At 45.9% G+C, this 22,986-nt stretch overlaps 1 protein-coding gene across 3 annotated transcripts in view; it reads right to left on the reverse strand.

Moving 5' to 3' along the window:
* The window catches only part of MAN1C1 (mannosidase alpha class 1C member 1), a 131,586-nt gene that overhangs the window by 105,294 nt on the left and 3,306 nt on the right, over positions 1-22,986 (reverse strand). Inside the window, exon 1 of one of the 3 annotated variants that reach the window (XM_082423137.1) lies at positions 10,775-10,795. The exons of 1 other annotated variant lie outside the window; for it this stretch is intronic. The gene's annotated coding sequence lies outside the window, so the exon portion shown is untranslated. Of the gene's footprint in view, positions 1-10,690; positions 10,712-10,774; positions 10,796-22,986 lie in introns of those variants that run through there. One more of the 3 variants, XM_082423138.1, reaches the window with a different exon arrangement.

The following is a 22,986-nucleotide window of genomic DNA, read 5'->3' on the forward strand; positions in this document are numbered from 1 at the left end:
GGAAGAGGAAGAGGTTCAAGGATAAGATGTTTTTCTTTAGGTCAAACTGCAACAGAAGAATTGAGGTTTTGGTAAGAGTGAATTTCTTTATGTTGTCCTAGTAACTCCTGGCACAAGTCCCTGAGGGACAATTGGCGTTTTCCAGGGGGTTCTAAAAAGTAAGAGATTTCAACCAATAGACATGGAAGTCAGCACCCCTGATCGGAGGCTGACAACAGAGCCGAGGCGAGAAACCAGGAGTTGAAGAGCAACGTGGGCGGGAAGCCACTGCCTTCTAACCAGCCTCACTCTGCCCCACACATCCATCATCTCCTGCCCCAAGGGCCGGGGACAGACCAGAGAAGAGTTTTCCACTCGTTATTCACCAAACTCCGCTCACTCCCTTGGAGCCAAGAAGAGAGATTTAAACTACGAGTGTCGGCCAGTTCTGTGTAACTAAACCTGTCATCCGGTATTTTGAGAGTGTCTGAGAATCGTAACTATGAGGCAAGGACAGAGGGTCATTTCTACAGCTTGGCGTCACCTTTCAGAAGGGGCAATTTTAGCCCTGGAGAAGGAGTAATCAACCACACGTTCCCGCCCTAAGTGCCACGAAATCCAGGACCTGAGAGAGAGGCTGCGGCAGGAAGGAGACTCAGAGACCTAGTTTGGGCCCCACCTTTCAGAGATGAAACTCGGACCTGGAGAAGTTAAAAGGCTTGCTCAAGATCACAGAGCAAATCAATTCCTTAATCCATGACCTTTGGGGATGAAATAGGTTGGAGCCCTCAATCAGAGATATGCTCTAAGTTTTCTTTTCGCTTTAAAATAGCCTAGCTCACAAGATGGTTTATTTCAAACCAATAGGCCTTGCTTTGTTTTAAGCCACTTCAATTATCAGAGGACAGCATGTGTTCGGGTGAACTCCACAGCACTCTGGAACCACGGAAAATTTACAGCCTACACGTGAGAAGATTACATCCCATGGCATCTGCCGTCAAGTCAGGCTTCCCAATGCGGCCACACACAGATTAAAGTAGAAGCTCGCTAAGCATAAAAAAAGGACAATTATTTGGAGGAGAGAAAAACTGCTTTGGCAATGGCACAGTCCTGGGAACTGGTAGAGCTCGGGGGTGAGTACCCACCCACCCCCTGGGACGGCGCTTCCTTAACTCAGAGCCTGGATCTGGCTTAGCAGTCCCCTCAAAATATAGGTCAGAACAGCTTTCCTTTTACAAAGCCTTGCCCTCTGGAAGGAGTCAGGTGCCTCATGAATCAGTATAGCAGCCTGGGGCCCCCTAAGACAACAAGCTCTACTCCAGATTTGAAGTCTTTGACAGATCTTCATCTGGAAAGGCAACCCCCAGTATCCCTGCGTTCAGGAATAAAAACTAAGGCTCAGAGGGTTCAATTTGCCCACAGTTGCACAGCACATCAGTAAGAGAAAAGTGATTCTAGGTTCTTGGACTGGGGGACAGGAAGGGATGAAGGACCCAGGCTGATCTATCTGGATGCTCCTGCTCTACAGTCCTTAGAGTTGCCAACGTCCTCTCTCTGTCCAGCCGGAAATAGATCAGTTTTTCCACCCTGGCACTACTGACATCTTGGGCTGGATAATTCTTTGTCGTGGGAGGCTGTCTTTCTTGTACAATGTCAATGTTTATCAGCATCCCTGGCCTCTACCCACTGGATGCTAACAGCATCCCCAGTTGTGACAACTAAAAATGTCTCCAGACATTGCCAAATGTTACCCCAGTTGAAAAGCACTGGAATAGATAGATAGCAAGTTTCAGAGACAGAGCAGTCCCCCAATACTGTCCTCCCAAACATGCCTCACCCCCTGTCCCCTAGAAAAGAGCCGGGCCACTCAGCAAATTTCCGCCAGGAGCCAGACTAGAGGGAAGTTGAGGGCAGCCACAACAGCCCAGTTCTGGGGAAAGCAGCTGAAGACCAATACCCACTCTGACATGGCCCCTCAGCTCAGGACACTGACACCTACTGGATCCAAGAGGGTTCAGGAAAATCAGGGAGTCTGTGGAGCTCCTCACCTGAGAAGCCAGAGGACCTCATCCAGGGCAGAGTGACAGGACATCTAATAAGAAGGCATCTGAATGAGCCACGCAGAGTGGCCACATCACAGCACAAAAAGATGGTTTCCTATAAGCCCCTTGCAGAGCTGGGGCTTATGACCAGCAGTGTTGGGGAATTTTCAGGGGTCTCAGCAGAGACATTACAATAGAAGCTAATATTGATTAAACACCTACTTTGTGCCAGGAACTCGGCCAAGCACTTGATGCAGACTCCAACCCTGAGGATGGTCCCATTGTCCGGAAAAGGAAACTGGGGCAGTGGTTAAGTACCTTGTTTAAGGCCCCCTGTTCATCCTGCATGTCGGCAGGAGGGCACCCAAGCTCTCTTCAGGACGAAGCACCCTCATGATAGTGCCTTGTGAGGCTCTGGTGCCAGCTCGCAAGACCCATCGAGCCAGAGGAAAAGATGGCCTGACTTGAGGCCGGCAGCAGGCTTTGGTCTTTGCTAAACAGCCTCGTGCCAAGTGCTGCCAGTGGCTCAGCCCCATGCCTGAGCGGGGTGCTGGGGGCCTTCCAGCCCATGGAGCGGGAATGGCGGATGCCAGCTGGAACAGAACTTGAGAACACATTAGCGGAGTCTCACTTTCCAGGAGAACGCCACTCCGCCGCACTGAGCAAACTTCTTTGGCAGCAAGGACTCCTCGCAAGAGTCCCAGAGCCACTCAGAGAAGCCCTTTGTTTCCCAACAGCAACCCAGAAGGCAGCAGCGGTCCTGAGGCAGGAGTCAGGGGGCCTCGATGGGAACCACACAGGCCTTCCAGCCCCCACACGGAGCGCAGGCTCCTCAGCGCTGAGCCGGGAGCAGAGTATCTCCCGTGTCCTCGGGAAGGGACTGGAGGTCTCAGGGTCAGCCGGGCAGACTCTTAGGAGTCAGGAGCTGCTATGAAGGGGCTCATCGGAAGGATAAAGCACTTGGCTTTGGGTGGTCATTGCTGGGAAGTAGGACAGGCCCTCTGGGTCCCCAGAGCACTCAGCGATCCCTGCCCAGGCCGGCCTCTGCCACTGCCGGCAGGTAGCAGGGTCGCCCTGCCCCCTCGGGGCCCACCGCAGCCCTGACGTGGGTCCTGGTGCTAACATGCCTCAGATGGAACAAGACTTAATTGCTTTTCTAAATCCCACAACCCAGGAGTGGGAGGACACCTGAGATAAGCCTCCTATTCCCCCCAAAGTACAGATTTTCCCCGTGGGGAGCATCCTTCCTTCTTTCTGACAGCTGACCTCAGGCCCCGGCCAGGGTAGCAATTAGAATGCCCTCTAACAGGCCAGAAGGACCTGTCTGCGGTTAAAGGGCGAGCAGGTTAATTCTGTGTGACCTGTTCAGTGACAAGAGTCAGAGGAGCACACATTAGCCTCTCCCTGCAGAGAGCATCTGCCTTGAAGAAATGGTGTTTCTCTCAACTTGGGTCACGGCCCCGCAGACACAGAAAAGACGGACACTGCCCGACGCTGAGGAGTCTTGGCCACAGGGCTGGGCATGGGGTACTCTTCCTACCTGCTGGGAAGCTGCTCACAGATGACAAGGGCAGAGTGGGGACAGGAATCTGTCCCACTCCTACTACTTGCAGGGCAACAAGCAGCCAGGAGCAACCCTCCCAGCCCCAGAACAAGACTGTGAGCTGGGACAGAGGCTTAAAGTACAGCTGAAGAGCCAAGCAAGCTCAGGGCCCCGGGCCACAGCAACCAAGAACCCACTCGCCTCTCAAGCTGGGCAGTTTGTCTTTCTGCCCAGCTGGGCCTGGTTACAACAGGCGTCTCGGCAAGGGTGGGTCTGCACATCCCCTCTGGGACGGAAGAAAGGGTGGGAGAGGGTTTCCAGTTGGCACTCCAGAACTCAGCGGTGAGAACCTGAGTCTTGGCATCCATTGATTTCTAGAATGTGTGCTTGTTAGTCGATGGACCCCATTCCGAGTGTCCAGCAGGTGGAAATCTCTCCAGAACCAAGCTTCCCTCCCTGACTCTGGCTGTGGTCATTTACTCCCTTTCTCCCAAGCCAATCCCCTCCAGTTGTCCTTGGAGGGGTGCTAATTTACTAAATGGACAAATGAAAAAATAAGCTCACATAAGAGCAATAAAGCTTTCCTTTAGCCTTTGTCCTAAAAATGATCTGAAATAGGAGAGCCAGGTTTTCCAGGTGAGAATTACAGGGTTTGTGGATCAGGGAGACAACCAAGCCTCCTTTATTTTTATTCTGTAAGGACTAAATTGATATTTACTTGCACAAGCCAAGAGCAAAAAAGGGCAGCCAGCTCTCCTAACAGCCATTTATACATCCAAATGTGGAAGATTTATCAGAGTCTAAAATGGCAGGAAGAGAACTCAGGATGTGATATGTCAGAGATAAGTTCTGTGTTGTCCCAAAGAGAGTGTCCTATGGTTAGAAGCCCCTGTCCCTTGCTGGAGGGGAGACTTGGTTAAGCCATAGAGAGGCCACAGAGTCAAGTGGACAATGGCTGACCTGGTCTCTCTCAAGAACTCCCAATACAGGCCCCCAAACAAGCTCAGAAGCAACTACACGGAAGCAGAGGTTGACCAGTCTCTTAGAGGCCTTGGCATGGTAAGTACCAGGCACTGATTTGTCAACAAAAGGCTCCAAACTCCTACAGAGTTTCTCATTAGATCCTTCAGCTCTTGGTCAAACTTACACGTGTTCACCAAGGTCACAGCCCAGCAATGAACCAGATACCTCCTCATCCATCCCTTGAGGGTAGGAGAAATAAACGTTGGGTAAGAAACAATGCTGAGGACCTGAATTATAAAAGCAAAAAGGACAATCTGTCTTGTGGCAGAAAAGACCTGCCTCATGCCCAGGGTAATTGGAGACCCACAGGACCCCGACTGCATTGGGGATGAAGATCTGTGTACACGGGGGCTGCCAGCATTTATACCCTCTGCTTTTTGAGTCAGAAGCTGGTTCTGTCCCATCACTTTGTCAACACAGCATGGCCAGGGGCTAAAGGTCTTCTTAGGAGCCAGGACAGTTATGGGCAAGATGGAGCACCCTGGCATTTTCAACAAGAAAAGCAACAAGGCTGGAATATGCTCAACCTCTTGGTTCACCCTGTGACGTTGGACAGGAGCCAGATCCTTCCGTCAGAGGCAGGGCAGCTGGAGAAGAGCATCAGGCAGGCTCTCAGAACCCCAGGAACCCTGAGGTCCCCTTGGAGGCAGGGAGTCCAGCACTCTTGGTCCCTCCAGCCCATAAGCCACATGTGTACTTGACACCAGGAACAGAAACACGTGTATGGGCAGATGGCCTCTGAAGCCCTGAAAGCATCTCCTGCTTTTGGGAAATGACAGCAGAGCCTCACAGGACAAGGGGTCCTGCAGAGAAATATGGAGCGGCTGAGAATGGAAAGAACAGCTAGGTTCCTAGGCAGGTATTCAGGGCAAGAGGCAGAGGTTCCCATCTCAGAGCTCACCACTGGCAAACCGTAACAGCAAAAAGGCCAACAACTTGAACTTCAAAACCATTAAGAACAGCTACCCAGCCCCAAGACTGGGAAAGCAGGTGCAATCAAAGGCTCAGCCAATATGGACCAAGGATCCCCTCAGAGTTGCTGGTAAAGTCCAGAAATACGAGGACTTCTTTGGCCACAGAGAGGCTCGGTCAAGGTAAAGTCTACAGGACAGAGGTGAAAACAGGGTCAGGGTGAGCCAGAGAGACAGGAAGGCATCAGCCAGACTTAGGTCTCTCTTAGGTCTCCTTCTCCATTTCTCCCCACACTCTGTGGATTCACACCGCTGCTAGGAAAATATCTGGGATTTCTGACATTCAAAAGGCGCCTTAGTATTAGCGTGCTCTGTATGTCATTGTATGGTGCATTGGTCACAACAACAAAAACTGAAGCTCAGAGTCTCTGGTGGAAAACACAAAGCATCTTCAGAAGACCTGCTCAGCCTGCACGTTCTGCAAAGAAACAGGTGCCAAGAGTCCTTCTGAGACTCAAGTGGTTACGAGTGGCGAGTGCTAGGCGGTGCAGGAAGGTACCATTTCTAAGCTAGGTGAAAACTCAAATCAAGAGTCCTGGGGTCCTTCCTGGTGCATGCTTGGCATAAAGGTTAAGAACAGTGCTCGTGAAATTCCTCACGAAACGCAGCAGGCTGATTTGGTTTCCACCATTATGTCATTGACAGGAAGCAGGAGACTGGTAGTCAGGGAAGAATGACAGTTTGGGGATTCGTATGATGACAATTAGCCAAGTTCTGCTCTGCTTCTCTTTACAAAGAAAACTTCCCTTCTCTTTGCTCTTGGAATGCCATGTTAGAAGAGAGACATTTCCATGGCAACCACATACACATTTAGTGATGTGTCACTAAATTTGTGAGTGCACAAAGGCACATTAGGAGACTTTTTGAATGTGGCAAGAGAAATAGATTCTCATAATTGAATGTTGCCCTCAAGTAGAGTTTACCATTTGCTGAAAGCTGAGGCTGCAGCCGGAGACGCTAACTCTGCCTCGTCAGAATTGAGGCTTGACCCAAAAATCCCAGCTTTAGATGAGGGCTGTCTCTTTGAGAGGCTGCTGCCCAGAAAGGGGCCTAGACAGATGGGGCACAGAGCTGGGGGGCCAGGATGGCCTTGGCAGAGGCAGGGAAAACAGATCCATCTCACATTTGACGAGAGCCTGAAGAGAGGGAGAGCTACCTGCGTGAGAATCAGACACCACCCTGATCCTTCCCCAGCACCTCATGACCCCTAGACTATCATCTATTCTACCAAAGAGAGCATAGGAAAAGATTAACACCAGTATCAGACAGCTTCCCTAAGAAGAACAAAATAAAAAGAATGCTGAATCTAGAGCCAGAAGTCCCAGGTGGGTGTCCTAGTTCTGCCTCTTCCTAATCATGGAAATTCGAAAACCATTCTTTTTCTAAACCTCAATTTGTAAATGGGGAATATGCTTCCTGATTACCAGATGCTTCAAGGAGGCAGCGGATGTAGAAGCATCACTATTAAACTGTAATGCTGATAAACTATAACACTGTTCATAAGGTGGCACTGGCTTGGCCCATGTACCCCTAAGGGGACCTCTGCCAGATGCAGCCTGGGCTCCCAGAGCGTGGCTATGTAGAAGGGGCCACCCCAACTCTGTTTGTGCCCATTGGGGCTGCTGTGGGTTTATGGTGGCCTGACTCCAAGTCTCTCCAGGAGCTGGTACAGCAAGGGTGGGAGTACAGCCCTGCAACACCTCCCCAGCCCCAGAGGCTCTGATGTTGGCCTTTCTGGTCCTCCCAGGCCCCACACCTACCCTAGGTCCTAAGCCAGTCAGTACAGCAGCCAGAAGGCCTCAGATATTCAATTCTACTTCCCCCAACCTCCTTATTCTCCCCATTACTCCTTCCCACTCAAACTAGACCTTGGCCTCCATGTTTCAAGGAAAGAGAAGCCACCACTGGAAAGCAAACAAGAGAAGCTAAATTTTGCCTTTTGAGTTTCCAAGGGCCTGGATCCTGGCAATGAGACGTTTTCAAGAATAGTTTTGACTGCATGTGATTCACTTCACATGCTTGATTCAGAACTCAACCCCAGACGCCTCTGCCTTAGGAGAGCAGCATTGCTTCAGGGTAAGAGATAGCACCTCCATACTGGAGCCCAGTGAAGTGCCCCTTTCCCCCATCACAGCACTCCTTTCCTGCCACCCTCACCTCCCCCCCATCAGCCTAATCTATGAGCTGGGCTTGGGCCTGCCTCCTTGTTCTACTTGTAACCTGTCCTCCCTGAGGTGAGGACACACTCTGCCACCATCCCAGGCTCAGGGTCTAACACTTTCCACTCACAGACACCACCTGGATCAGCCCTCCTGAGCCCACCACGTGGCCCTTCCACTGCCCACGGCACTGCCCCATACACTTCCCATCACACACGCCCACCACACTGGAGAGGCTCAACCACCCCTGAGGGCCAGGCCCTGGCCTGCCCAGCTGCACTTGTGAACTCTGTCCAAGTTCCCCAGGAACTCACTTCTGACGCCCCTGGTCCCAGCTCCCCTACACTGAGGCTCACCCCAGATAACGACTTTGGTTTATGCCAGAGGGGCTGGCACACTTGGCTCCAAAAGTCACCACCTCCCCTCATACTGCTGATGAGAGCATAAACATTTCCACAGTTTTCTGCTGTGGAAAACTGGCGATTCCTCAATAAGTTACACATAGAATTATCATATACCCAGTATTCCACTCTTAAAAGGATTGAAAACATATGTCCACCCAAAAAAGAGTACATGAATGTTCATAGCAGCATTATTCATAATAGCCAAAAGGTAGAAGTATCCCAAACGGCCATCAACAGGTGAATGGATAAACAAAATGCGGTATATCCATTCAGTGGAATATTATTCAGACAGAAAAAGTAACCAAATTGACACATGCTACAACATGGAAGAGCCTTGAAAACATCATAAAGGCCACATATTGTATGATTCCATTTATGTAAAAGATCCAGAATAGAAAAATGCATAGAAACAGAAAGCAGATGGGTGGTTGCCAGGGGCTGAGGTGGGGGTGGGAGATGGGAAGTGGCTGCTCAGTGGGTACAGGGTTTCCACTTGGAGGGATGAAAAAGTTCCGGAATGAGATAGTGGTGATGATCACACAACACCGTGAATGTACGTAATGCTTCGGAATTGTACGCTTTAAAACGGTTAAAATGATAAATGTTATGTGTATTCTACCTGTAATTAAAAAAAAAAGTCACCACCTCACAAAGCAGTGCATGCAGTTCCTTGGTGCCCCCAGCAGCCTCTGCAGCCTTGCTAAGACTTTGGGGTCTCCGGAGCTCCCGCACTGGAGAGGGGGGTGCTGGCTTGGGCCCCCCAGGGGGCAGCACTGCAAATGTGTACAGAGTCAGGGAGTTGGACACTTTCACCTTAGCTGGTGGGGCTGCTACAACCAACATAAACACTCTATGAGGACAGGCACGGACGAAGGAACAGGAACTCTCTTCAGCTTTCAGCACCTCTCTGATGAGGCTGAACAACCCAACCCAGGCTGCTGTTGAAAACACGGTGACCATGAGGGAGAAAGACATCACACACCTTTCAGTCCTGCGACAATGACGATAAACCTGCATTGACCAGCACTGGCCGCGTCACACCTGTTATCCCAGGAGGATGAGCAGACCTGAATATTCAGACTGTAAGATGCTCAAACCACCACACGAAAAGTCAGAATGATTTGGGCAAGGCGGAAAAAGCCAGGACTACCAGGTTGCAGCCAGACAGGGACTACTTTGAACCAGAGCTTTCAGGATTTCTTCTAGAGGTACGGTCCAGCCTATTTTCAATCCCAGGCTGAGGACAGGACACAGGGCACCTTATGCAGCACTGGTGGGGCTCAGCTCTCAGGAGAAAGTCTGGAAGGGTGGCCTGGGTGAGAATGCCACTTAGACATGCCTTAGACGGCAGATTCAGCAGGGACTTTGCCAAATGACCCTCCCTTTAGTGGTCAGGGGCTTCGTTTCAAGAGAACACTCCCATTGGAGCAGAGATGCTGGCCACAAGCTGAGAAGAACGTGGTGGGATCTGGTCACCGCTCATGGTCACAGGGAAAAGACAAAATGCATTGTCACCACTCCACATGTCTTCCTTTCCTCCACAGCAGAGAAGATCAAACCGTGCCTTCTCCCCCAACACGTGGCCTCCTCCTTCGCTGAGGAAGGAGCTGGCCTGTGAATCTTTAGTGTGTGGTCAGGCCGGAGGATGCACACACCCTATTTCTAGAAAGGAGATGAAGGAAGGGCTCCCCATGTTCTGCTACAAGGCTGAGCTCACTCAGCATCAGGTCGGGAAAGAGTCACACACCGTCCTCAGGTTGGCTCTTGGGCTCTCAGTTGGAAATTAAAGAGCAGACAGCTCAGAACACCAGCTCTTTTTAGCAGAGGTCCTGATATACAATCAGAAAACAAAGGGGAGGTACAGACTCTCTAACCTTTGATGCCAGCAAGGAAGGAAAGCCGAGGGGTCTGTGGCCAGTGAAGACAGTGCTCTGAAGCCAGGAGGTGGTTGAGGAAGAGAGGAAACTAAAGGCAGGCCGCTCAGGAGAGGGCACCAGGCTGCAAGCCCACATCAGCCCAGGAGCTGCGTACAGGGCTCTGCGGGCAGCCAGGCGTGGCAGAACCATTGGTGAAAGGAAAAAGGAAGCTCTCTTGGTCCCTCGGCCACCTGCCTCTATCTGCTCCCCAAATCTCTGTTCCTTCTCTAAAACACTTATGCTCCTGAAGGCTCTGACTCCTGTGCCTCTCTGCCCAGGCTTTCCTCGAATGGCTTTGCGCTCAAGTCTTCAGCCCCCAGCACTCCATCCTTCTAAATCCGCATCTCCTGTGCCATCACCCCAAACAGTCCCAAACCAGTATTTCCAACCACCTGGATTTCACAGGCATATCATTTTTATTGTGTCTGGAATTCAACTCATCTCCCCCTCCTAGGATTTCTCACTGTCTCCACTTCCTGATGTCCCCATTGACCCCAGGTAGAAACCTTGGCCATTCCAAACTTCGCCTTCCACATCCACACCTGGAACACCCCCCCAGATCCAGCACATGGAGCCTCTTGCTCTCCGACGAGCCCACTATGCCTGGTATTCTCCACATTTGCCTGAAACACCAACCTTTCCCCCAAGCTCACCTCAAGTTGATGTGACTCCCAGCCCTTTGTTCACCCCTTGATTTGGGCACCTCCATGGTGTTACAATTGTGTACACACACACACCTGTCGCACCCTGCCTAGATGTGGTACTCAGGAGACAGAAGCCTCATCTTTGCATCCTCAGCATCTAGGGCATTGCCTGGCAGGCGGTAAGAACAAGGTGAGTTCTCTGGAAAAGTTGAGCTGGAATAAAACACACAAGCAGCAAGTAGTTAATATTCCTCTCACTGTGTATCAGCTCAACTACATTATTTCATAAGGTCTGGTTTGGACCTGTTTGACAACTAGATTTCCAACACGAATCTGCTCTGCAAATTCCAGCAGTCACATGAAGGCGGTTTCTAGAACAAAAATGACAGGGGGAAAAAACAGCAGCTAAAAGGAGGAAGGACTGAGGATTGCATCAAGAGAAAATGAAGGGAGAGGAAGTTGGGTCCAGGAAAGCCCCAGACCCTCTCCAAACTAAGGAATGGCATCCACCTGGGAGGGCCGGCAGAGAGGGACCCATGCAGAAATGCCTCAGCATCTAATTAAACATTTAGACTCCACTGCACACGAGAAAGAAAACTACATCCCCCACGGAACCCTGATAAATGAGTCGTTTCCAACCAATCTATCACCATGGCATCTGGGCACCTCAGGAAGATGAAAATAAGACCAATACATAAATGAAAACCAATATACAAACAATTGTCTCCCCGCACAGGCCTCCAGGAAGCCACAGCTACAGCCATCTGCCAAGTCCCACCCTCGTCACTGCTTCCTGCAGCCAGAGGCCTCTGAGTAAGCATGGTTTAACATAAGATTTAGCAACAGAAGGAGATTTCGTCTCTGAAGTCTGCCTCTCCATTAATGCTCCTACACTAAGTGTCCACTGCTTGAAGCTGGAATGAAATAAGTTTGGCACGAATAGGACTTGTTCTATATGCCATGTCAGCCAAACAATTTGCTAGAAATAGTTGGGGCAGACTGACGAAAGATTGCAACTTGGCACAGGTTGAGAATTCAAAGGTTTCTTGCATGGAAACAGAGCTCTCGGGGGGGACCGTCACTAAGCCGTGGGAAGGATGCTCACACTCATCTATGGCATAGTCTCACCTCCTGCAGCTTCCATGCGGAGGTGGCCTGGGTAGATTTGATCTGATCCACCCAGAACAGCAATTCTCAGGTTCAGTAACATCCAGCACCTGGCAAGGCAGTGATGATATGAAATTGCAGCATTGCTGCCCTGAGTCTGAACACCTGGGACTGGGTTCAGTTTTTTCACTTCTTCAATATCTGTTGCCTGAGCATCTGTTACTTGATTTTAGGGCCCAAGCAGCAATGTGAAAGGCTACTCTGTTAACTGGAAAGGGGCAGAGGCAGCCATAGGAGGGAGGCTGATGGTCTTTTGGGAAATCAACTTCTGGACAAGCAAATATTTTCATTCCAGATGTTTATGTTCTGCTTGTTTCCCCCCAAAAAATCTAGGTGGAACAGGCAAATACTTATGCAGCTAACCAATGCTTCCCTTCCTCTATGCATCCGTATGTAGTGGGAAATGATTCCGACGCATGACACTATCAAGCTCTAAAATTTCTGGGCTACCCTGGTGGCGCAGTGGTTGAGAATCTGCCTGCCAATGCAGGGGACAAGGGTTCGAGCCCTGGTCTGGGAAGATCCCACATGCCGCGGAGCAACTAGGCCCGTGAGCCACAACTACTGAGCCTGCGCGTCTGGAGCCTGTGCTCCACAACAAGAGAGGCCGCGATAGTGAGAGGACCGCGCACCACGATGAAGAGTGGCCCCCGCTTGCTGCAACTGGAGAAAGCCCTCGCACAGAAACGAAGACCCAACACAGCCATAAATAAATAAATTAATTAAGAAAGAAAAAAAATTTTTTTAAAAAGGCTATAAAATTTCTTAAAGCCAGAGACTCATCTCTACTTTTCCTTTAGCTCGCATAGCTTTCAGTATATAACTGAGGCTCAATAGATAGTGTTTCCAAGATTTTTTTCTTAAAATTTTAATAAATGTATGACTTCTCTTGATGTTAACGGTATATGTTCTTAACACTGGAAAACTGTTTTAATTGAGTTTTTTCTCTAGCTCATTTTTTTTTCTTACCTGATCCTGGTCTAGGTCTTAATAAATATAGAAAATTTCCAACCTCTTCCATGAGTGGGTAAAAGGGAAATATAGCCAGAAAGGAGATACAGCTTCGGTGAAGACAAAACTACAATAGGCGAGTTCTAAAGCATAGCTGTACATTAGAATCATCTGGGAAGTGTTTAAAAATCCCAACGCTCAGGCTGTACTCCGGACTAATTAAATCAGAACCTCTGGGATAGGAACTCAGGCATCAGTATTTACTAAGTTCCCCCAGGTGATTCCAGACTGCACTCAAGGTTAGAATCCCTGTTCTAAAGATTCATGAGACCAGTTCTTTTGAATGTCTGCCAAGACTATGACAATTATCTCGGTTATTTCATCCCAAAGTGAAAACTCTTCTTCTAAATTGTCACCCTTGAGCCCTCAGATAACATAATAGAAAGAACGTCAACCAAAGAGTCAGGAGAGGAGGTCTGAGTCAGTGCATCACAATTTAAATTGGCGAGGCCTGGAGTCGGTCACTGCCTTTGCAGGGTGTGCATTCTCTGAGCTATAAAATGGGATTATGGGCCATGCCGTGTATGCCACAAGACTGTTGTGGGGATCAGCTAAACTCTTAACGGGATGCTACGGCTCTACTAAGAATACACACAAGGAATCTCTGATCTGATCTGTCCACGAGGGGGTAGGTATTAGCCCAGTCCAGGCCCCACTCCCCTCCAAGCAGGCCCCCTGGAAGAATTTAAAAGACAATGGATGGTACAGGGGCCAGAGAGTCAGAAACCTCTTTTCTAACATGCAAGAAAACGTCAATTCCAGGGCTGACAAACCAGAATTCTGCTCCCACTGGTGCCAAGTTTAAGAGCCCTTTACTCAGAGCACAGAGAATCTAATTATGCCTTAATCTAATCCAGGGCCTAATCACAGAAAATGTCTAATGTTGTTTGTCTCCCTCAGTCCCATCTGGATGGACACCACTCTGCTACCATTCTTAGTTACTCAAGGATCAATAATCAGACACAGAGCTCCTACCATGATTATAGGGTGGCTATTACACAAGACCACCTCTGAGACTACATCAGTGTGGAGTCTCTGCCCTTTACGTAGTTATACACCCCAAAAGGCCTGTATCTGAAACTGCTAGAGAAGTCTCTAGACTGAGCTGCTATTTTTCTGTCAAAACATGAACCTTTCTCTATAAAGGGTTTCCTTATACTCTAAAGTAGCAAAATTGATTATATTTATCGGTTGTTCTCTAAAAGGTCCAGTTCTGAAAGCAAGAAACTTAAGTCTTCTTTTCCCACTGATCCTAATAATTAAAAACCAAGGCTACTCCAGAGCTCTGTAAGGTATGTGACAGACATGGAGAATGGCTTCTGGGAGAGTTGGAAAGGAGGAAGATTTGCTGATTTACGTCAAGAACACAAGTACAGAAAACAAAAAAGGTGCCAAAATGTCTTCTCAGGAGATCAGCATTTACTTGGCAAAGTTTAGGTTTAACCTCTTAAAAGCTCATTCCAGGAAGGAAAATGGGGGAGAGGGATCTTAAATAAGAGATTTGTAACTTTAATTCAACACTCCCACCCACCCTAAATGAGATAAGCGAAATTAAAGGTAGCCTTTGCAATGAAACACTACATTTACTTCGTATTGAACTTTCTTGAGTGAGGGAAGATAGGAGATCAGATCCCACAGAATAGTCCTTGGAAATCCTTCAGCCATATATATTTAGCTTCTGTCTGACCAGTAATCAGCAATTTGGACTATACAAATAGTTTTTTTTTAATGTGGGGATTTACAAACAAAGTTTTAAAAAGTAATCATTACACTTAAGATAGGGAGGCCAGAGAAAATATTTGACAGATTAAAAAATCCTGAGAGGAAAGCCACACTAATGGAGACTGCTGGGACATCACAGATATCAGCAAATATTTCTTCTAACACCTAAAAGCAGATGAGCAAAAAATGCACAAGTAGTTTAAGATGACATCAACCAGAAATTAGATACCCTTTGAGAATTACTGTATCTATTCAGGATATAATTTCAACAAAAAATTATATTTCATGCATCCAATACCAATTACCAAAATAAATAGGAATCTTTAAATATCTAACCTATACCAAAATATACACATTAAAGTTTGTGCACTTGATTCAGGAGTCTTCAGAGACTTACTCAAGGTCTACTTATTTGTACTTTATATATAATGCTAACAAGCTAGATTGAATGGTTTCCTAGCCATCTGCAGGTTAGAAGATAGCAAAATAGGAAGAGTAGCGAATAAAGCAGCCAGAGGCAGGTATCCTGACAGCCAAAAGAAGTGACAGCTGACAGCCTAACAGAAAGAGGGGAGAAAAACTGCTTAAAAGCAGATGAATCTAGAATCTCAAAAAAGTAGCATTCACAATGTTTGGCATAACATTTTTACAAATGACTAGTGTTACATGAAGATGTAGGAAAATGTGACCCATTACCACGAGAGAAAACAGTCAACAGGGACAGACCCAATGATGACAAAGATGTTGGCAAAAAAAGACTTTTTGAAAAGCTATTACAAATACGCCTTAGGACTTAAAAGAAAATCTGGAAACAATGAGTGAACAGATGTGAAACATTGGAGAGCCCAAAACAATGAAAAAGGTCCAAATGGAAATTCTAGAAGTAAAAAAATACCTGAAAATTAAAAATTCACTGGGTGGGCTTAACAACAGATTAAATACTACAAAAGAAAAGTTCAGTGAAATTGAAGATGGGTTAATATAAATTATCCACACCAAAGCACAGAGATAAAGACTGAAAAGAAAATGAACACAGACTCAGTGACTTCAAGGAAAATATCAAGCAAATTAATTTCTATGTAAGTTGAGTTCTAAAAGAAAGACAGATTAGGGTAGGAAAAATATTGAAAAAATATGGCTCAAAATCTTTCCAAAATTGAAGAAAAATATCAACCTATAGACACAAGAAGCTCAACAAGCCCCAAGAAGGATAAACAATCACATCCACCTTTAGGCACAGCATAGTCAAATGACTTAAAAATAAAGAGAAAATCTTAATAGCATCCAACGGGAAGGGAAAGACATTACATGCAGGGGAATATACTCTAATCTCTTATCAGAAACAATGCAAGTTACAAGACAATGGGTCTTTCATGTAAAGAAAGGGAGGAAAAGTCAACTTAAAATTCTATATCAAGCAAAAATATCCTTTTAAAAGGAGGGCAAAATAGAGACACTTCAGAAAACAAAAGCTGCAAGCATTTGTCACCAGTAGACCTACATAAAAAGAAATGTTCAGAGGAATTCAATTTATAGATTCAAGGCAAATCCAATCAGAATCCCAGCAGGATTTTTCACAGAAACTGACATGCTTGTTCTCAAATGTAGGCAGAAATGCAAAGGACTTATAATAACTAAAGCCATTTTGAAAAAGAAGTTCAAAGATGGAGAAATCATGCTACCTGTTTTTAAGACTTACTATAAAGCCCCAGCATCAAGACAGTACGAACTGAAACAAGGACCTACTGTATAGCACAGGGAACTATATTCAATATCTTATAATAACCTATAATGGAAAAGAATCTGAAAAAGGTTACATATATATATATCTGAATCACTTCGTTGTACACCTGTAACTAACACAACATTGTAAATCAACTATACTTCAATAAAAAACTTAAAAAAAAAAAAAAACCAAAAAACCCCAGGAAACAAATAGCAAGATGGTTGGCTTATTACTCAGCCATAAAAAAGAACAAAATAATGCCATTTGCAGCAACATGGATGGACCTAGAGATTGTCATACTGAGTGAAGTAAGTCAGACACAGAAAGACAAATATCATATGATATCACTTTTATGTGGAATCTAAAAAAAGGGTACAAATGAACTTATTTACAAAACAGGAGTAGAGTCACAGATGTAGAAAACAAACTTATGCTTATCAGGGGATAAGGCAGGGGGGCGGATAAATTGGGAGATTGGGATTGACATATACACACTACTATATACAAAATAGATAACTAATAAGAACCTACTGTGTAGCACAGGGAACTCTACTCAATACTCTATAATGGCCTATATGGGAAAAGAATCTAAAAAAAGAGTGGAAATATGTATATGTATAACTGATTCACTTTGCTGTACACCTGAAAGTAACACAACATTGTAAATCAACTATACTCCAATAAAAAATTTTTAATTAAAAAAATAAAAATAAAAAATTAATGATACAAAAAAATGAACGAGAACTCTAAAAAAAAAGTTAGCTTAAACCCACTTATATTAATAATTACACTTAAAAAAAGATAGTATGAATTGGCATAAAGACAAATCAATAGAACAGAGTCCAGAAATACAGCTACATACACATAGTAAATTAAGCTAACATGTTATCAAAGCAATTCAATGGGGAAAAGAAAGCTTTTTCAACAAACGGTGCTAAACAACTGGACATTTAAATGAAAATAAAGAACCTCAACCCCTACCTCACACCATATACAAAAATTAATTTGAAGCAGATGAGAGACCTAAATGTAAAAACTAAAATGATCAAGCTTCTGGAATTAAAAGGAGACTATCTTCATGACCTTGGGGTAGACAAAGAATTTTTTTTTTAAAGTACACACAAAAGCACTAACCATAAAAGAAAACATCAGTACACTGGACTTCAAAATTTAAAACTTCTGCTCTTTGACTGACACTATTAAGAAAATGAAAAGACAAACCATAGAGTATGAGTATATACATCTGACAAAGGACATATCCAAAATGAGCAAAGGATTTCTAAAATTCAATAAGATAATAAACACTCAATTTTTTTTAATTTAAAAAAGGCGGGCAAAAGATCTGAACACAGACTTAAAAGGAAGATAAAAAATGGCAGATAAACATATGAAAAGATGTTCAATATCAATATTTAAAAGGGAAACAGGGCTTCCCTGGTGGCGCAGTGGTTGAGAATCTCCCTGCCAATGCAGGGGACACGGGTTCGAGCCCTGGTCTGGGAAGATCCCACATGCCACGGAGCAACTGGGCCCGTGAGCCACAGTTACTGAGCCTGCGCGTCTGGAGCCTGTGCTCCGCAACAAGAGAGGCCGCGATGGTGAGAGGCCTGCGCACCACGATGAAGAGTGGTCCCCACTTGCCACAACTAGAGAAAGCCCTCGCACAGAAACGAAGACCCAACACAGTCATAAATAAATAAAAGAACGTGAATTTCTAAAAAAAAAAAAGGGAAACAAAAATTAAAACCACAATTAAGGGGACTTCCCTGGTGGCACAGTGGTTAAGAGGCTGCCTGCCAATGCAGGGGACACGGGTTCAAGCCCTGGTCCAGGAAGATCCCACATGCCGCGGAGCAACTAAGCCTGTGCACCACAACTACTGAGCCTGCACGCCACAACTACTGAGCCTGTGTGCCACAACTACTGAAGCGCACGCACCTAGAGCCCATGCTCCGCAACAAGAGAAGCCCACGCACAACAAAGAGTAGCCCCTGCTTGCCACAACTAGAGAAAGCCTGCACGCAGCAACGAAGACCCAACACAGCCAAAAATAAAAATTAATTAATTATTTTTAAAAACCACACACACACAATTAAGGGACTTCCCTGGTGGTCCAGTGGGTAAGACTCTGCGTTCCCAATGCAGGGGTCCTGGGTTTGATCCCTGGTCAGGGAATTAGATCCCACATACATGTCACAACTAAGAGTCTGCATGCCGCAACTAAGAAGTCCTCGTGCCACAACTAAAGATCCTGCACGCCGCAACGAAGATCCGGCATGCCGCAACTAAGACCCAGCCCAGCCAAAATAAATGAATGAATGAATAAATAAATAAATATTTTTTAAAAAACAATTAAATATCACTACACATCAAATAGCATGGCTAAACCTAAAAAGGTGGACAATATCAAGTGCTGGTGGAAATGCAGAACTCTCAACACTTTGCTGGTGGGTCTAACTACTTGGGAAAAGTGTTTCCAGTTTCTTATAAAGTTAAACATACATTTACTCTATTAGCCAGCAATTATACTCCTAGATATTGACACAAAAGAAATGAAAATATACCTACATAAAGACTTGTGCATAAAATGTTCAGAACAGCTTGATAGCCAAACACTGGAAACAACCAAAAAGTCCAACCACAGGTGAGTGGGTAAACAAATTGTGGGATATTCATACAACAGAATACATCTCAACAATGAAAAGGAATGAAACGCTGATACACACAACATGAATGAATTTCAAAAACATTAGCCTCAGTGAAAGAAGCCTTGCGCAGAATGTCATATATTGCACTACTCCATTTAGTTGAAGTTCTAGAACAGGTGAAACTAATCTCTGGCAACAAATCAAAACAGTGGTTGGGGGTGGATGATGGGAGACTGCTTGGGAAGGAGCAGAGGGAACTTTCTGAGGTGATGGGAATGTTCTGTATCTTCATAGGGGTGTTGTTTATATGGTTTTCTGCAATTGCTAAAATTGAGCAAACTGTGTATTTAAGATCTGTGCATTTCCCTATATGTAAGTTATACTGAAATAAATAGGTAGCACCTGAATCACAGGGTTGTTGTAAAAAAATAAGATGAGAACACAAAACACAGGTGTTGAGAGGCCGGCAGTCTTACCTAAATGACTCATCAGGCCCTATGGGACATGCTGTATTGCACAGTGGATTTTATGGTGACCCCAAGTCATTGCAGAGGTGGAACGAGGGGAGAAGAATCTACTATTATTCAGCCACTGAAAATGGTTGTTATTTAGTGAAAGGTATTTGCCTAGAAGTTTTGCCTGTAGAGCAGCTGACTCCCAGAGCATGCCAGGTAAAAGCATAATTACTGCTTATCTATTTAGGACACTAATCAGTACGCCCAAGTTTCTTCTGTAAAAGTTACCACTCTGGTACTGCACTAAAACAGATGGACAACCGCCCTAGTCTTAGCCTTTAATTAATGAAAATTCAGAGTTAAGAGACATACTCAGACCCCCTTGTGAGTAAGAGCTGTTCTGACCACCTGCCTATTGAGTTTGGAGAGCCCTCAACCCAAATCTTAGAAAACAGCCTTCTCAAGGGAAGAAATACCTACAACTGGACCACCACACTGAGGCCACAGCCTGCAGCTATGGTCTCCGTGGCTTCAGTTCTCTTTGGGGATGGAGACACCAAAAAACAGGTCTGACAGCAATCTCAGCCACACCCTGCATTTAAGAGAACCAAACCCATACTGGCTTGGCTATTAACTAGCCCCCAGAGCCTAGTGGGGGTGAAAGAGGGAAGGGGAGTGGGACTGAGGTCCTTGAGTCCTCAGAAGTCCTTAAGGAATCTCCAGTTTCTTTCTTACCATCATCTGCCATGAGAATACAGAGCTTAAAAAGTCTGTTGTTTTCCCCAAATTATGCAAATACTTGTGCATAAGGCCTTGGCCCCAGGTTAGTGGGAAATCAAGAACCAGAGCTTATTTGAATGAGCCTGGTCTTTTTGGACTGCAGATGCACAGAACTGGAATAATAATAATCCTTGGTTCATGACACTCATCCCTGCTCCAAGTATGGCCCCTCTTTTAAAGTTAATGTAATAAATGCCCATTATGCTCTCCTGAATCCTGTCCATAATGCTCTTGTTAAGTCTTTCCTGACCTGGCTAAAGAAAGCAAGGCAGCGAGAGAATTTCCTGAAGTCCCCACCACCTCCCTTAGTGCAGACTTGACTTAGGATGCAGAGTCAGGCACCTTCCCCACGCCAGAGACAGTACCCACAGGCTGGTTGCCCACCTAGATTACCAAACAGCTTCCCTGCATGGGGCTTTCCAATCTGCGAGCCTGATTGATTTTCTTCAGTAAGAGAAAAGATGTAAGTCCCTTTGAGCAAAGTATGCCTGATATATATCACAATATTTATTTTTTGGTGGAGTAATGGATCAGTCTTCGGGAAAAGCTAGAGAAAAGGCATTTCTTGAGCTCGGATATAAATCAGTCACTCTGAAAACTGCAGGGGAGTCTATGTTCTTACCCCCCTGCTAACTACAGTGTGAAATAAGCAGCTGACTTTTAAAAGTCATTGTACTATTTGTTTCTAAAGCTAACACTAAAGACAGAGTTAAGGATGTGAGGCCTGAGAAGCAATTGCTCTTGGAATGCCTGCACCAAGTCCCTAAAATAATGGTGCAGCTTACAGTGAAAGCAGAGATCCACCCAACCTGTGGGTGTTAAGTCATACACCTGGTGGGGACAAAGTCTGAGCTTTGGTCTACTTGCAGTGCTCAGTTCTAAGGAAGAAGAATGAAGTATATAGCTGGGCTTATGATGTAAGGGTCTCCCAAGGGACCTGTCTGGTTAATATAGGGCAATCTTCCTGTCTATATTAAATGTATCATAGAGCAGGACAAGAGAGAAACTGAAGGACAGGGAGAAAAATCTTCAGTGGATTTTCAACTGAAACAGAGCTCTTCGAAGGAAAGCTATTTAAATCTGAGGTGTTCCTAATATTAATTATCCTGAACATCTCACAGCCTCAGATTCACATGCTACAAAGAACACAAAGCCTTTTAGTTTTTCTGCCTGTCCCTGGGACTAGCAGTGATAAATCAGATATACAGAGAAACCACACATGACTAACGAACCAGCCCATTAATGGGGAGCAAAGATCATTTGCCAAGATGACTTATTCAGACATAGTCACATATCACAACGAGCAATATCCTGGAGGCTTAACACAGCAGACATGGAAGGCAAGAGCTGGGGCACTCCCTGCCAAGTCTCAGAGACTCCAGGGTGATTCGGGCATCCTCCAGATGCCTGCTATCCAGGCATGAAAGATTTTACTCACGGCTGCCACCTCTCCAGTCCCTTTAAGTTAGATGTGCACTTGGAAGATTACTGCAACTTCTAAAAGGCTTCTTGGGTCACAGAGCCAAGCCCCCAAACCTTGCTGTGGCCCCTACTCTATGACTCTTAGAATTCCATGTACCCGCAGGAAGAAGACCCAGCTTCTGCCACCAGTCACCTTAACTGTTAGTTTATAGATCTTTACTGTAGCCACTCTGGGCTCCAACTAAGTGTCATATCCTATTCTAGGTGCTTGGGCAGATCCATAAACAAAACAGTAAACAGGTGGGAGCGAGGGAGAGAAAAGGCTCCCCTAAATGCCAGTCTCTTCATTTTACCAAGAAAACTGAGGCCCAGTGATAAACAGGAATTTCCCCCTAAGGCCAAGGTTGATAGCATGGCTAGGATTTGAACCCAGGTTGGACACTCAGGGCGACTGCCACATACAGTGGTGCACAAGGGCACTGGGCAGAGGGGACGGGGATGGGGGTAAAATTCAATCCACATTCTTCCTATGGGCTAGGGGCAGCCCCACTCCAGTGCTACGTTCTCACAGCCCTACTCTGCCCAATTCCCTTTAACAAAAGCTCCCTTCACTGAAGGGACAACTGAGGTGCTCCAGATCAGCAACCAACCATCATTAGTGGGACACAACATAGTTTGAAACCTTTCACTGGGATGTAACCCTGACCAGCTATTCACTCCCAACTCTTGTCATGTGTGAGAAAAGTCTATTGAACTTGAAGAGAAACCCACCTATGACCAAGGTCCCCTAAAATAATTATAACAATAATTTCCTATATTATCATCAGATCTGAAAGGAAAGGCTGCTGGCAAGCCAGTTCTCATTCTCACCAACCCCTTTACTCTCCATGATCCCAAGATGAGGATCTGTCACTGTTCAATCCCATCTCTAAAGTTCAACATGGGTGAGAGGAATACTTAACTTAATCAACTATGTGAGTATCTACTCTTGACTAGGTGCTAGGGATACAACAGTGAACACCATCACCATCATCAACCACAACACAACACTTTCCCTGACTTCATGGAACTAAGACATGCCGAAAACAGAGCTGGGAAAAGCCCAGCTGCTAAGGAGTCCCTGGCCAGACTGGCAGTCTACTTAGGGGCCAGGTCTGGAAGCAAGAGTTTATGTGACCAGCCTCTTCTTCCCTCTCTCATCCCATTTTACAGAAGGAAAAATAAGGTCCAGGAAGGAGAGGAGGTGGCTTGTCCAAAGTCAGACAGTTGAGCTGAGACTCGAATCAATGTTCTCTGGGTTCCCCTTTCCACCACACTGCCTCCTCCAAGGTTCCAAAATTGCGAACGGAGGAGAAAATGTTGGTTCTAGTGACA

Source organism: Balaenoptera physalus, assembly GCF_965194825.1.
Source record: "Balaenoptera physalus genome assembly, chromosome: 1".
Taxonomy (NCBI): domain Eukaryota; kingdom Metazoa; phylum Chordata; class Mammalia; order Artiodactyla; family Balaenopteridae; genus Balaenoptera; species Balaenoptera physalus.